Source organism: Rhinolophus hipposideros (assembly GCF_964194185.1).
Source record: "Rhinolophus hipposideros genome assembly, chromosome: 7".
Classification (NCBI taxonomy): domain Eukaryota; kingdom Metazoa; phylum Chordata; class Mammalia; order Chiroptera; family Rhinolophidae; genus Rhinolophus; species Rhinolophus hipposideros.
Genome location: NC_138053.1, coordinates 10,808,196 through 10,823,746, shown reverse-complemented (window position 1 = coordinate 10,823,746; position 15,551 = coordinate 10,808,196). Strand labels below are relative to the sequence as shown.

The window sequence follows — 15,551 nt, the reverse complement described above, 5'->3', positions numbered from 1 at the left end:
ATGGTGATGGAAGGAGAACTGATTCTGGGTGGTGAACACACAATGGGATTTATAGATGATGTAATACAGAATTGTACACCTGAAATCTATGTAATTTTACTAACAAATATCACCCCAATAAATTAAAAAAAAAAGATTTTAATTTAAAAAAATGATATCTTAACAAGTTTTCTGCCTAGAAAACAAAGGTTGTTTTATCAAAATAACTTTGTGTTTTATATTGTCTTAATCACGTCTTTGATTACTGAAGAAACTGAATCTTCTCCATAGGAAAGCTTACCTTTCGTATTAGAATCGCCCGAGCTGACTTGTAGAAAAAGGCAGCAGCAACAAAATGAAGTCCATTCTACTTCGGCAAAAATGACTCCTCGTTGCCAGACTTTTGCCATCCTGATGTCCTTGTAACATGGCAACAGTCTGCTCCTGAATCAGGGAAATTATGATGGGTAAACAGTGGATGTAAATTAAATGAATAGTTCGGGCTATGGGAAACCCAATATGGCCCATGGTTCTCCCTGGCAAACCCTATTTTTTAGTTTTTTGCATTCCTTCATTCACCATAGTGCATTTAAGCTAGGATTCATTCAACTGCCACTTAGTACGAGTTATCAGCATGTTTTTGTTGTTATGTGTATATTTTTTGGATGAGTTGAATCCTTCCCGTGCCACAAGGCCAATGCCCTCACAATGATAAAGAAGCTGTTAGGAAATGTGTTTCCCAGTTGAGGTATAGCTTCCAAGTACTCCGCAAGCTATTTACCGTAGCTCCACCATATGCCATGGGATGGTAGCTCAGGACTGTCACTGTTTTCCTTCCCAATCTCTATGAAATGGACTCATTTTACTAATGACATAATGTTAACCTGTGAAGATTTCCCTCTGCTACAGAAAACGCTGAGGCCTTGTTGAACCACCTACAACACAGAGGATGGGCAGTAAATCCACAGAAAATTCAAGGACCAGGCACCACAGTAAAGTTCTTGGGAGTCATTCAGTCAGGTAAGACCCACATTGTCCCTGAGGCTGTCACAGACAAACCTACCTCATAGCAAAAAATGTGAAAGAGGTATAGGCTTTTGTGCGAATTTTGGGGTACTGGCAAACATTTATACCCCATTTAGGGCAATGCCTTTGCCCATTATATTGCCTACTTAAAAATGGCCACATATAGGACTGGGGAGACAAACAACAGGCTGCCTATGAGAAAGCAAAAATACTAGCCCAACAGATTAAAGACTCTCCCAGATGGGGTTGCCATTTGAATTACATGTTTCATTTACCCTGGAAGGCATGGGCTGGGCATTACAGCAAAAAACACCAAAGAAGAGAGTTCCTCTTGGATTCTGGTCCCAATTGTGGAAAGGGGCAGAAATCAGATACACCCCAATAGAACAGCAATTGTTGCCAGTGTATACACTGCAAGTAAAGCCTTTTCCCATGAGCAGCCAGTTACAGTAAGAACTTCCCTTCCCATCAAGGAGGGGATCGACAAGCATGTGCCTCTGCCAGGGCTCAGACTCCCGCACTCACTAAATGGCATGGTTACCTCCAGCAGAGCAGTACTGCCCTCCAAATGTGGCTGCTCCTATCCCTGTGTCAGGCCCTGCAACCAAAGAACAGGGGTACTTCCAGCGACAACCTGGTACACCAATGGCTCCAGTCGGGGTAATCCATCCACCTGGACAGCAGTTGCTATCCAGCCATCCACTGAAACTATCTGGATGGAAACAGGAACAAATCACAGTTGTCAACTGGCTAAATTAAGAGCTGTCTGGTTGGTGATCCCATGTGAACCTTGGCTGCTGATCCTTACACTGGCAGTTTTAAAGGCCTGACTTTATGGCTTGGACAAGGGGAATGGAGGGGTGAGTAACTATAACAGACCTTTATGGGGACAAGAGATGTGGAAAGATGTTTGGACTCACTTGCAAGAGCCCAAGGCAGATCTTGTTGTCCCTGCCCATAAGCTGTCTACACCTCCAGGTAACCAGGAGGCAGGTGCTTTGGCAAAAATACACGCTTTAGCAACTGACCTGTCAGTTAACACTGCAGATTGGTAAACCAGAAGAGGGGGCACTGTAATGCTCAAATAGAATGGTGCATAGCTAGGAGGCAGGGCTGTCTTTAAAATACAGTGACCTGGTCACGACAGTTGTTGAATGGAGGTTCTATCTCCCATATAACCCACAGGCAGCTGGGTAGGTAGAATGGAAAAATGGTGTCCTTTACACAACAAAGTTATTAACTGGAAAAGTTACTTTGGCCGGGTGGACAAAGGTGTGTTCCCAAGTATTAATATATTTAAATGACCAATCCGTGGCTTATTGCTCCATATGCCAGGCTGGGAATTCAGACTGAGGCACCCGATGCAGTAAAGGTGTGGAAAACAAAGGACACAGCAACAGTCCCCATGCTTGCATGGGCCATCGAGCTACGATAATGAGGGCACCAAGCTCTACTTTCTATGGAACAGCGACCATTTACTGGAATCCACAATGGGACCGTCTGCTGGGATGAGTCGGTACTGCATGCATGCCCTTGCGTGGGGAAGAATTGCTCAGTCTGGTAGGACCCTGTCATCCTAATGCAGTCGGGACCATAGAGACATGCTATATATAAAGCAGTACATGCACCATTACAAGAGGGGAGAAGGTTGGAGTCCTGTTCTGGCATATTCCTCCCCCTGGCCCGATTCTCATGGTTGCAGCTACTTTAACATCTAAAGATCAGGCTACAAGTATACTTTTCAGAGACTCTGCTAAATGTGTCTCTTCCTGATCTTAGAAAGATCATGCTGTTACTGCACCATCTCATTTTGGAGGGGGCAGGGCACCTATGCCATATCCAAACTGAATGCTGTGTTTTTATACCCGATAAATCTGCTACAATTTCTTACTTATTAGCACATATGAAAACTGAAGTAAATGCCTGAAGTGATCTGACCCCAAGCTTAGGCCACCGACTAAACCACTGGTTTAGAGCCTGAAGGGCATGATGGGAAAAAAATATTACTAATATTTGGATGCTTCTTTTGCTTCTTTTCTTTTGTGTGTCTGTACTGTTGCTGCAGATGGTCTCCAATGTGACCAGTTAGCAGCTAAGCAAGCTACCTCCCTGCTGCTGAAGCCCCTTGCTGACGATTTGGCACCTCACAGAAGAGAGGGGGCATGTAAGATTCTAAAAAATGGTCACAGGGGAAGGCTGTTCCATGGAAAGATCACTATCTGTCCCTCAAGCTGCACCCAGGCCAGAATAGAGGTTGCTTTCCACAAACCTCCCATAGAGACTGTCTGATCATAATTGAGGTTCATTCTGATATAAGTCAGTACCCCTCCCTTACCTCCTGCTATGTGCCAGTTCCTGGAACAGGCTGCTATTTTGACCTGGTCAAGCATATAAAGTAATTTTCTGTACCTGGTAGCATTCACGTCCTCGTAGCCGTGACTAACCCCTCCTGTACCCTACATAATACTTTGCTGCCTGCCAAGCGGCACGGGGATCCATTTTCTCTTGCAGCCACCCAAGATACACCTCAGACGTAAGTTTTCCTTAATAAACTTCATTACTTACCCGAATGGAGTGACCAGCCTCTTTCTTCAGTCTAGGAGGGAGATTTTCAATCTTGGGGATTTTCCCTGGGTCTCCATGTATGAGCAAGGGACCAGGCTATCTCCTTCTAGCTGGAGGACGTGGGGTGCATGGGGAGTGGGGGCAGCATGCCTGCATCAGAGGCCACTTGGCTCTGGTGATCCAAGTCTATGATGATGATCCCCACAGTGCAGAGAGAGAGATCCTGGAAGAACAAGGCGAGAAGTGTAACCAAGAGCATATTGCGCGTTTATCAGAGTGGAAGGTGACAATCTCAGCCAGGTCTGTGCCTCCCAAACATTAGTCGTGCTATGCTGAAAGCTCTCTGGAAGCCAGAACAATGATGACATCCATGACTCTTATTAATTCAGCATATCCAGGGCTGTCTATATAGCTTAGAGGTGCCCGCCTCCCAAAAATTCGGGCTCAAGTGAGACAGAAGTCAAAGAATATCTTTATCCAGAAATAATGCTGTCCCTTTTATATCCTTACAGTGCGAAAACTGCTAAATTGATTGTAGTGTTTATAATGAATTTATATTTAGCACCAGTGTCAAGCCTGTATATTAAATTGGAGCTAATGAGAATCCGATGGCATTTGTTGGTGTATTCACAAACCCCCTCTCGTTAACACTGAAGACTTCTAGGGTAGGTCTATAATTGGGCTCAAGACAACTGTCCTTAGAGGGCTGACTGTGGATTTATTTTGGTTTCTCTGCACTGCAGTGGCAGCCCAGTGCAGCCCATCAACAGTTCTAGAGTTTTCCTAGGCTATTATGCTAAGTATCTGCTATTCAAGTGAGAGGTGGAAATAGTGCTATCGGCCAATCATAGCCTTACCAGGACTGGAGATTTGGCCCCAAAGCCCCAGGATAATATCTTACATTCTCTTCACATCCTCCGTGCCCCCACCTCTATCCCCAAGCTAACCTTGACATCTGAGGAATACTATACTAATCTTGAAATAAATGATCACTAAGCTTTGCATAATATACATTGTTAAGCATAGAAATCAAAAGGGGCACCCACATTTTAAACTACATTTTCAAGAAGTATATTATATAAGAACTGTTTCATAACATAGCAAAGTACTAGATATTTGTTTTACTTTCTGTTCACCTATATCTGAAGCAGTCTTAAAGAACAAACTGGGGAGAAAATAAAAGGGAATTTCCTTATCTACCTGTTACCCTGAGATACCCAAATGTTACCCTGAGCTTTACATTAATATACACACATCCTGCATCAGCCAACTCGTTAACATCTACATGCATAGACCACTAGACGGCTACAGAAGGATAGTTCCCTGGGTGGAGGGGATTATAGAGAATAGCAGAGGATGAAGATGAGAAGCTTTATTCTAGGTAAAGAATTAGAGGTGACTGTGAAAGAGCTGGGGGTGGGAAAGAGCAGGACTTGCTGAAGCGAATATGATTCATAGACTCTAACCTGAAGACTCACAGAAAGACAGACGGGACCTGGAACATTTACCGAGACACCGACTTCCAAGCAGGTCATGAGCTCAAACAGGCTGGGCAGACCCCTCGTGTCAGGCACTTGGCACTCATGGCAGCCATCGGTGAGGCAGGACAGGACCCAGCAGGTGTCTTGGTGCTGGAAGAGAATGGACACTTGCTTCACTACTTTTCCCCAAGGTTACAGTACAGGTTCTTGTTTCGGCACAGGCTGGACAAGGTCCACGTGATGTTCCGCAGAAATGTCATCTGTAACAAGGAGACTGCTTCCAGCATCAGGTGCAAAGAAAAGTGAATGGCAGTGTGTCCTTGCCATCTGTGATCAGTATTACCCATCAGTGTGAACCTCAAAGCGTTTGAGCTTCAAACAGGCATTTGTCCGAAGTAGTGATATATGCAAGGGACACACAGGATGAGCTTGATGTTTCATATTCAAATGTGAGGTGGAGGTTTCCCCATGTTCTTCACAACGTCCTTCCCACTTGACTCAATTGATGACGTAATTTCGTTTTTCCCTGGCAAAACAAAGATGAAGCAGGAGTTAGTTTTTCTGCCCCTCAGTCTGTAACCAGCATGCCATAACCACATTTCTGATCTTTTTTTTTTTCTTTTCTTTTTTTTTTTTCGGCAGTTTTTAAGGTCATTTATTTTATTTTATTTTATTTTTATTTCATTTTTACATCCCTCCCTCACACCGTGAACCCCCCTCCCCCATCCACCACCACCCCGACCTCACACCAAGCCATCACATTATACACATAAAATTATAGTTGGCATTCATTAATGTCCAGCCTCTGGTGTACAATGCCATGACCAGGCATCCACAGCATCCCTGAGGTGGTCTCCCAAACAGGACACATGTCCATTGGATACCCAACAGAATCCCCAAACACTATTGAATAAGTTCCCCAAAGTAATTCTCAAAAAACCCTGAGGCCATCCTACCTCATTTCTGATCTTGTATTCAAGCATCAGTCTTCCTACCCCACGTCTGCATCCCATTACTTTTTGCTTTTAAAGATTCTGTCCCCAGGATCACCTCCCCCCCCCATCACTCTACCAGTATAGAAACATACTCTATGACCTTCCACCCTTACCCTTGGCACCTCTCCAGCCATCAGCCCACTGCTATTTTTCAGAGTCTATCGTCAAAGAGGCATCTATATTTACCATCTACCTCGTATCGACCCCATTTGTTCTACCTCTTCTAGTCTGGTTCCTGCCCCCACTTCTTTGTAGTTAGTGATGAAATCGGCTCCTTCCAAGTCACCAAATCCCACAGCTGCTTTCCAGTCCTAAGTCACTGTCCCTCTCAGCTGTATTTAGTAGCCAGTCATTCTCTTTTGAAAAACCTTTTCTTGGTATCCAAGACACCAAACCTAGTTTTCTATTGCCAAGTGGGCTATTTCTTCTCAGTCTTCTCGGCAGGCTTGCCTGACTTCTGAATGTCAGAGATCCCAGGACTTGGTCCCAGGCTCTCCTCACAGTCTAGGTCAGGGGTTGGCAAACTTTCTGTAGAAGACCAGATAGTAAGCATTTTCAGCTTTGTGGGCCCATAGGGTCTGTTACAACTAGTCAACTCTGCCCTTGTAATACTACAAAAGCCTCAGACAATATGTATGTAAATGAATGGTCATGGCTGTGTTCCAATAAAACTAACAAAAGCAAGTAGCTGCTGGCCAGGTGAGCTTTGCTGACCCTGCTCTCATTGGTCTTACCCAGCTGGATGACATACGTGAGCACAATCACCTAAACCTGTGTATCCATCTACCTGACGTTGCTGAAATGGTTGCTGAAATGGTGCCTCTCGCTCACTTCAACTTCATATGTATGACTGAAGCTGTCACTCCTTCTTCCCTCCATTTCTCTAGAAGGACAGTCATCTCAACGACCTAACCCAATACCTGGGTCCTCCTTGTTTGTTTCTGTGTCACTTTCACGTCTGGCACAGCAACATCCAGGTCCATCTGCTTCACCATCTCCTTCTGCTACAATCCTACAAGCAAAAAGAAGCGTCTTTCTGAAAGATCAGGCCATGACACTTCCTGCCTTGAAATCCTCCAAAGGCTTCCCTTTGCCACCAGGATGATGTCCAAGTCCCTTGTCATCTTACATTGCTCTCTCCTTGCAAACCCCATTAGTCATGTCAGCCTTTTTCTGGTTTAACCATATCAAGTGTTCTCCCACATTGAGTGCTGGGTGTGTATTCCCTTGGCTTTTGGAAGCTACCTTCTCTTCATTTTTATTTGAAGCAAAGGTAAAGCCCAAATTTAATTTCTAATCCAGGGAGTCCTCTGTTGTTGCCACATAAATCAACTTTGACCCTAAGCTTCAAACCTAGAGCCTACTACCCAGGAACAGAGCTGGTGAACCATTACTTCTGTCTGTGCCCTTGAATGGAGAGCTTAGTCATCTACTTTTGCAGGATTATAGGCTTAGAAAAATTTTAATGGACCCTCTCCAATGCCCCCAAAAGAAAGATAAGAACCCCTGCCCTGAGGACAAATTTGGATCAAACTCTACCCCAAGTGATATTCAGTCCTAGGTCTTGTTTATAATTGCTGTCATACGAGACCAGGCAGCAACCACATTACCTAGCATTTATTTAGAAGTACTTTCCCCATTTCCCAACTTTAGGAACTTGTCACCTAGCTAGGTTTTCAAATTTAAAGACACTCACTGTTATGGTTGATGACACTGGGACCAACAGACGTGGGATGGCATTGCTCTAGATCATGATGTCTCTGAATTCTGGACTGTCACCTACAAATAGGTAAGAACATGACATTCAAAGAGGGAACAAAGAGAATCCTGGGGTGGGTGACTAAATTTTTAAAAGTCTGAAAACGGCCAAAGTTCATTCCTGGGTTGAGCAAATCCTTAGTATAGTCATGAACTAGATCCTGGGTCTTCAACATGTCGGTTGGGTGGATAGACCTGACATTAAAAAACAGGCACCTCACAGCATCAATTGCTACAAGCAGAGTCTGTAAATGCATAAAGGAGCCAGCCAAGTGGGCCTCCAGCATTTCACAGCATGGTTCTCAAGAAGATTAAGGCCACTGCAGGGGAAAAAAAAAATTTGTCTTTCCAAAAGACATTAGCATGGGGCAGGAATTTCCAAACACAACTCAGAACACAGGCTGGGAGATGGAGAGGTGCTAGTCATCAGGTATCTGCTAGTTTGGCTAGAATACCAATTTTGTAATTCTTTTTGTAACTCAATTTGTAATTCTTCGGCTATCAGGCAAGGCATAAATTACATTATACCACCCAACTTTGCCTGTTCCTTGCTGAACCAAGCAAAATGAGAGACAAAGTCTCTACAATAGGTTCTTTATTTCTGCAAGCCTTTAAACAGCAGACTTATTTTATATTCTATTTGCTAATCCCAATATCTGAAGTCCTTGGAGGTCTAATCATACAATTTGTTTCTGCTGACTCAGTCATGGTGGGTTATTGATTCTCTGAACTTGAAATTGCTAATATTTGGCTTATCTTAACTTGTCAAAATCTTGAGAGGCCCAATTGAGTTTGTTTTCCCCAGAAAACATTGTATTTGTATTCAGCCAGGAATCCAGGACCTTCCCAACCTGCAGCACCAATTCCTCAGCTTGTACTTTTCTGGACCACACAAAGCATAGAGCATCAGGTCCCGAATCCACGAGGCCAATCTTAAGATTGCACTTTTAGGGGAGACTGTTTCCTCCAGCTAAGGAAAATTGTTGTGTATGTTCCCTTGGCAACTTCCACTGGAGATAGAGTTCTTTTTTTTTTTTTTTTTTTTTTTTTTGAGTTCTTTTAGGGTCCTGGGTTATGTAAGGGTCTGTCATAAACCCTCACACTACATGGGCCAAAGATTTGTCTTCTATTCCTGAAGCCATTAAGGCCTGAAGCTGTAAGACACCAGTATTGGCCGATGTCCCTAAGCAGTCTGTAGCTTTAGCACATCCTGTATCATCTGGTTTCAGCTTCGATTTCTGGCCTCTGAACTTGACTCTAAATCTTTAAAAAGTCTGTTGTACTTTTCCCAGCTTTTCTAGGTATTTATACTTAGAGGACTGAGTCTACACTAATACTCAAAAAACTCCCATAGCATGCCACATGCCTGGCCCATTGTTTTATTAGCCCCCGGGAGGGAATAGGCTCATCGGCTATATTACCAAGGGCCCACAATGCCTGTTCACACCCAGTCATATGCAGGGAAGACAGGAACTCAACCAAGGGCTGGATGGCCTCCTTTCCACAACAACTCAAGTCTGCTTCAAAACCTCTGAAGCCATGTTGGTTAGAGCCCAGGTTGCCTCAAACTTCATTCCCAGGCTGGTAGAATTCTGAACTGATGACTTCAGAACTCCACCAGCCTGGGAATGAACCTGCTTCAATCATTTTTAGAGAAGGGTTCCATTCCCAGGATAGTCTTATCCTTTGCAATGGAAAAGAAAAAACAAAAAACAAGTCATTTGCAGCAGGTATTAAGAACCCCCTTTTCCGATGTTCTTGGCATTCCTAACTATCAAATGAGACAAACAGCTGGGCTAAGAGCTACTTAATATTCTAGAGTTTGGCCTATAGTGCTTTGCAGTGATAAAGCAACATTTTTTCCCTTCAGGTATTATCTATCACTGAGATTCCTGTAGAGGCCAATTTAAAGTAAGTAATTCATCTCTGACAACACTTAAATTCCTTAAGGTGCTCAAGGACAGTACAGAGGAGATATTTAGTCTCATTTTTGGATAGACTAGCCTTTTCTTATATTGTGTGGGCATTTTTCCACCGCCAAAAAGCCAGATAGTCTACTTGACCTCATTTCTAGCTATGAACCTGTAAACAGCAGAAATCTTGTGGTACCTGCCCGTGTGGGTAGCCTGGAAACATAGGTCTGGATCTGAGGCATTCACACCATTGATTATTTCTTGCATGGTGAGAATGACCTACAAGGAAGGAGAGGCGCATTCAGGTCAGTCTCTTCCAAAAGGAATTGTGAAAGTCATCTAGTCTAGCCATCTATCTGATTAGAACAGGCTGGCTTGAAAAGCAGGTCCCAATCTGCACGTTGGTCTGTATTTGGGGAGGACAGAACATTTAGTGGTCTTGTAGGTCTCACACGTATATGGATACTTCCCATATTCTGGAGGATAGATAATTCCTAGTATCATTTGGATTTCCAGCACCTTTATCTAATGCAGTAAGAACATGCTAGTGAAGATCAGCAAACTGACAGAGTAATAAGGACCTCCAAAAATTCCCTCCTCTATAAAATCAACAAGAAAACCGACCAAAATAGCCATAATCACCTTTTTTAGAACTCTAGGAACTGACCAAAGGCTTGCAGCAATTTGTTTTATTCAAGCCAAAAAGAGTTTATTCAAGAAAACTGTCAGATTTCTGGTCAAGATGGCAGAGTAGGTAAATGCTACGCTTGCCTCCTCCCATGGTCACAACAAAATTACAACTTAATTATAGAGCAACCATCATTGAGAACCACCTGAAGACTAGCTGACCAGAAGTCCTATAACTAAGGATACTCGGATACAGAAGCCACATCAAGACTGGTAGGAGAGGCAGAGACACGGGACAGGCAGGTCCCATAGCAACAGTTTGGCAATTAAGAATCAGGAGGAATATCTTGGCTGTGGAGGTCCCTCTGAGGAGTGAGGGGTAGCATTCCCACACCAGGCTCCCCTCCCTGGAGCATTAGTGCTGGGAAAAGGAATCCCCATGATATCTGGTTGTGAAAATCAGCATGGATTTTGTCCAAGAAAGACAACAGGCTACTAGAGACCGAGGCGCTGCAGGGACCATGCACAACTCATTCACAGACTCACTCAATCTAAGTTCCAGCGCAGGGGCAGGAGCTCAAAAAGTGCCAAGGACATATGGGGAGGAACTAAATTGACTAATTTCAGGGTGGGGGCTGGAGGGGCAGGGGTCAAGGCAACTCTATCTGGGGACTGAAGTGCTGTTCCTTTATTGAATTCTTCTCTCACCAAGTTGGCCCCACATAGGTGACCACCAAATCTGAACGAGGCTAATACCATTCGCTCTGCTTTGTTAATCCCCTGAGACTCCACCCCACCCAACTCACCCATCTGGCCTGGGCCTCTTCCAGTGGGTCCCCAAAATAAGTGGCCACAGCTCATGCTATGGACTTTCCCAAAGTCTCTTAAAAGTCCACAAACCCCAGACAAGCAGCAGTCACCCTCAACATGTCTTGTAGCTCTTGCTAAGTGGTCCCAAGCCCAGTACAAGCAGCAACTATAGTCTCAACTTGCATTATACCTCCCATCAGGTGCCCCCAAACTTGGCATAAGAGGTGGCAGTCTGGCCTGGAATGTAGTTACAGCTAAGTGGCCACAAGCCTGGTACAAGTGGTGGCTGGTCTCAGTTTGTATCGTGGTACCCACCAAAGGGTCCCAAGTCCCACAGTAACAGCCAGCCTTGGTTCACAGCATAGCTTCTCCCAAGCACCTCCAATCCCAGCACAAGTGGCAACCAACCATAGATCACTTTGTCGCCTCTACCAAAAAAGCCCCAAGCCTGGCATAAGCACCAGCTGACCTTGGCCTGCCCCAGAGCCCCTCCCAAGAGGCTCCAGAACCAACACACCTAGTGGCCAGCTTCAGACCACATGAGAGCACCACCCGACCAGCTCCACAAACAACACATCTGAAGGGTGAACACTGTTGGCACCAGAGCCCTGCTTAAATGACTCCTGATCTGTGGAGTCTGCCCCTGCACAACAACTCATCTTCTGTAGTCATGGCTGGCCCTCACAACCAGTCAGCCTGAAGGTCAAATCCACTTCCTGGCATGCCAACAGCAACCAAGGCTCAACTACAACAGGCGGGCACACACAAGCTGCACAAGGGACACCCCTGGAGCATCTAGCTCAGGTGACCAGGGAGACTGTGCCACTGGGCCCAGAGGACACCTTCTATATAAGGCCACTCGGTCAGAACCAGGAGACACAGTAGATCTACCTAATCCATAGAAGCAAATACAGAGAATCACCAAAAATACGGAGATCATATCATATTTTATTTATCTATACACACACACACACACACACACACACACACACACAATTAAAGAAGAGGATAAAACTCTAGAAAAAGAGCTAAGCAAAGTGAGAACAAGCAATCTACCAGAATGCAGAGTTCAAAATACTGGTTATAAAGATGCTCAAAACACTGGTTACAGGAAGAATAGATGAAGTCAGTCAGAACTTCAACAAAGAGGTAGAAAACATAAAAAAGGAGATAGAAAACATTACAAAGAACCAGTCAGAAATGAAGAATAATTGAAATGAAGAATACATTAGAGGTGGGTCCATGATGGTAGCATAGGCAGCTGTGAGCTCACCCTCTCCCAAGAACACATCGAATGTACACACATATTTAAAGCAATTCCTCCTGAGAGACAATTGTGAGCCAACTGAAAAGCTTCTGCAGAATAAGAAAGAGGGACCGTATATGGAAAGTCAGGGAACCACAAGAGCTCTCCAGGAGCTCAGGTAAAAACTCCGGACCAGAGGAACTGCTGAGCACCATTGTTTGTTTCCCCTGAGCATGGATAGAAGGCAGGAGCTCCATCCACATTCTCTGGCCAACCTGCAGGGTGTGGTGGCATGTCCCCAGCCACTACTCCAGGACAGAGATCCAGCAGAAACAGGAGGGTGCCATAGCGTGCATACAAGGGGATTGATCTAGCAGGTACAGCAGGGTGCTGTTTCATGCGCCCACTGGGCAGTGCACACAAGGGCTCCCCTGCCTGGAGAGAGTATGGAACTAGCAGAACATTGCAGTACCCGCATGCAGGACTGCCCCTTCCAAAGAAAGTGCAGAGATAGTGGGGCACTGCTGCATGTACATGTGGGACTGCCTCACCAAAGAAAGTGTGGAGCTAGCCAAACTTTACAGCACTCATATGCAGGGCTGACCCATGCAGAGTGAGAGGGGTGCTGCTGTGGGCTCACAAGGCTGCTCCATCTGGAGAAAGGGTGGAGCAAGTAAGGCACTGAGAAGCATGCACATAGAACTGTGCTCTAACTGCAGACAAAGCAACAGGGCATGCACACAATGCTGCTGGTATGGAGTAAGCGGGGCACAGTTGAGCATACAAGGAGCTGCACTGCCTAGTAGAGTGAGGCTGTGTGTGTACACAGGCCTGCCCCACTCGGAGAGAGGGTACAACTAGTGAGGCTGAGACACAAGCACCCAAAGCAGTCCCACCCAGACCCCACTTTGCTCACAGAGAGTTAAAGCAATAGGTACCTAGCATCCCCGTCTACATCAGGCAGCCCCACCTGGATTAGAAGGGCAAGGAAGTGCACACACGCACCAGGCTGCCCCACCTGGAACCCATTCTTTCAGACCAGGCGGCACACCAGCCGCGGCACCTGCCTGTCCTGACTACAGCTGGCCTGCCAAAACTATTCAACACACAGTCTACACAGAGACCACTCTTTCAAGACTGGGAGGGACAGCTATTCTATCCAACTCATAGGAACAAATACAGAAAGTCAAACAAAATGGGGAGACAGATGGCTATGCCCCAAATGAAAGAACAAGAAAAAACTCCAGCGAAAAACACTAATGAAACAGAGATAAGTAATTTGCCTGGTAAAGAATTCAAAGAAACAATCATAAGGATGCTCAGCAAACGTGAGAGTACAATAGAGGAACTCAGAGAATACTTCAACAATGAAATAGAAAATGTAATAAAGAACCAACCAGACATGAAGAATACAATAACAGAAATGAAGAATAAATTAGGAGGAACTGACAGATTAGTTAATACAGAATGGATTAGCATCCTGGACGACAGAATAGTGGAAATCACCTAATCAGAACAGCAAAATGAAAAAAGAATTTTTTTTTTAAATAAGGTTAGTATAAGAGATCTCTGGGATAATATCAAGTGTCCTGATATTTGCATTATAGGGATTCCAGAAGGAGAACAGACAGAGAAAGGGGTGGAACGAATATTTGGAGAAATAATGTCTGAAAACTTTCCTAATCTGGGGAAGAAAGCAAAGGAAATAATTAGCAAAATAAAAAGACAACTTACTGAATGGAAGATATTTTCCAATGATAAATCCAATAAGGAGTTAATATCCAAAATATGTAAGTAAATCATACAACAACTTAACACACGCACAAAAAAGCAAACAATCTGATTGAAAAATTGATAGAGGACCTGAATAGATATTTCTCTAAAGAGGATATGCAGGTGACCAACAGACATATGAAAAGATGCTCAACATGACTAATCATCAGGAAAATGCAAATTAAAACCACAATGAGATATCACCTCACACTTGTCAAAATGGCCATCGTCAAATCAACAAACAAGTATTGGCAAGGATGTAAAGAAAAGTGACCCCTCATGCACTGTTAGTGGTATTGTAAGTTGGTGCAGCCACTATGGAAAGCAGTATGGAAATTCCTTTAAAAATTAAAAATAAAACTACCATTTTTTTTTTTTGGTAGTTCCACTAGCAATTCCACTTCTGGGTATTTATCCAAAGAAATTGAAAGCACTAATTCAAATAGATATATACACCCCTATGTTCATTGCATCATTTACAATAGGCTAAGAAATGGAAGCAATCTAAGTGTCCATCAATAGACTAATAGGTAAAGATGTGGTACATATACATGATGGAATATTACTCAGCCATGAAAAATAATGAAACCTGATCATTTGCAACAACATGGATGGACCTAGAGGATATTATGCTATATAAGTCAGGCTGAGGAAGACAAATACATGATTTTACTTATATGTGGAATTTAAAACACAAAATAAATCAATAAAACACAAACTTATAGAAACAGAGAACAAACTGATGGTCGCCAGAAGGGAGGGTTGTTAGGAAGATGGGTGAAAAGGATTAAATACAAATTGACATTTATAAAAATAGTCACGGGGATGTAAAGTACAGCATAGGGAATATAGTCGATAATATTATAACTGAGTATCTTGCCACGTAGACTTATTAGGGTGATCACTTGGGAAGGTATATAAATTTCTAATCACTATGTTGTATACCTGAAACTAATGTAATATTGTATATCAATTGTAATGGAAAAATAAATTTTTAAATATACATTTTTTTATTGTAACTCTTCTATCTGATTTAAAAGACAACTATTGCACCAAGCAATAATTATAAATTTATATTGATGGGCACACAATTTATAAAGCAATAAGTTGTATGAAAATAAGAGCAAAAGGGGGTAGGGAGGGAATGAAGCTATATAGGAGCAATGTTTTATATACTTTTTATTGAATATATTGAAATTGGGTTGATAGTACTCAAACTAGATTGTTATAAGATGTTAACTATCCCCAGGACAAAAACTAAGACAATAATTCAAAAAAACTATAGTAAAAGAAACAACAAAGAAATTAAAATATTAAACTAAAAAATATCCATTTAGCACAAAAGTAGATAGTAATGGAGGAATAGATGCACAAAAAT

The 15,551-nt window shown here is 43.4% G+C and overlaps 1 long non-coding RNA gene across 2 annotated transcripts in view; it reads right to left on the bottom strand.

Moving 5' to 3' along the window:
* Nucleotides 1-292: 292 nt before the first annotated feature.
* LOC308499806 overlaps nt 293-15,551 on the bottom strand; it is a 120,627-nt gene continuing 105,368 nt past the window's right edge. For both annotated transcript variants that reach the window (XR_013993640.1, XR_013993641.1), the window contains 6 exons: nt 7,743-7,825; nt 6,967-7,058; nt 5,079-5,577; nt 3,571-3,793; nt 1,547-1,717; nt 293-423 (listed from right to left, as the gene is read on the bottom strand). This is a non-coding gene — a long non-coding RNA (uncharacterized lncRNA). The remainder of the gene's footprint in view (nt 424-1,546; nt 1,718-3,570; nt 3,794-5,078; nt 5,578-6,966; nt 7,059-7,742; nt 7,826-15,551) is intronic.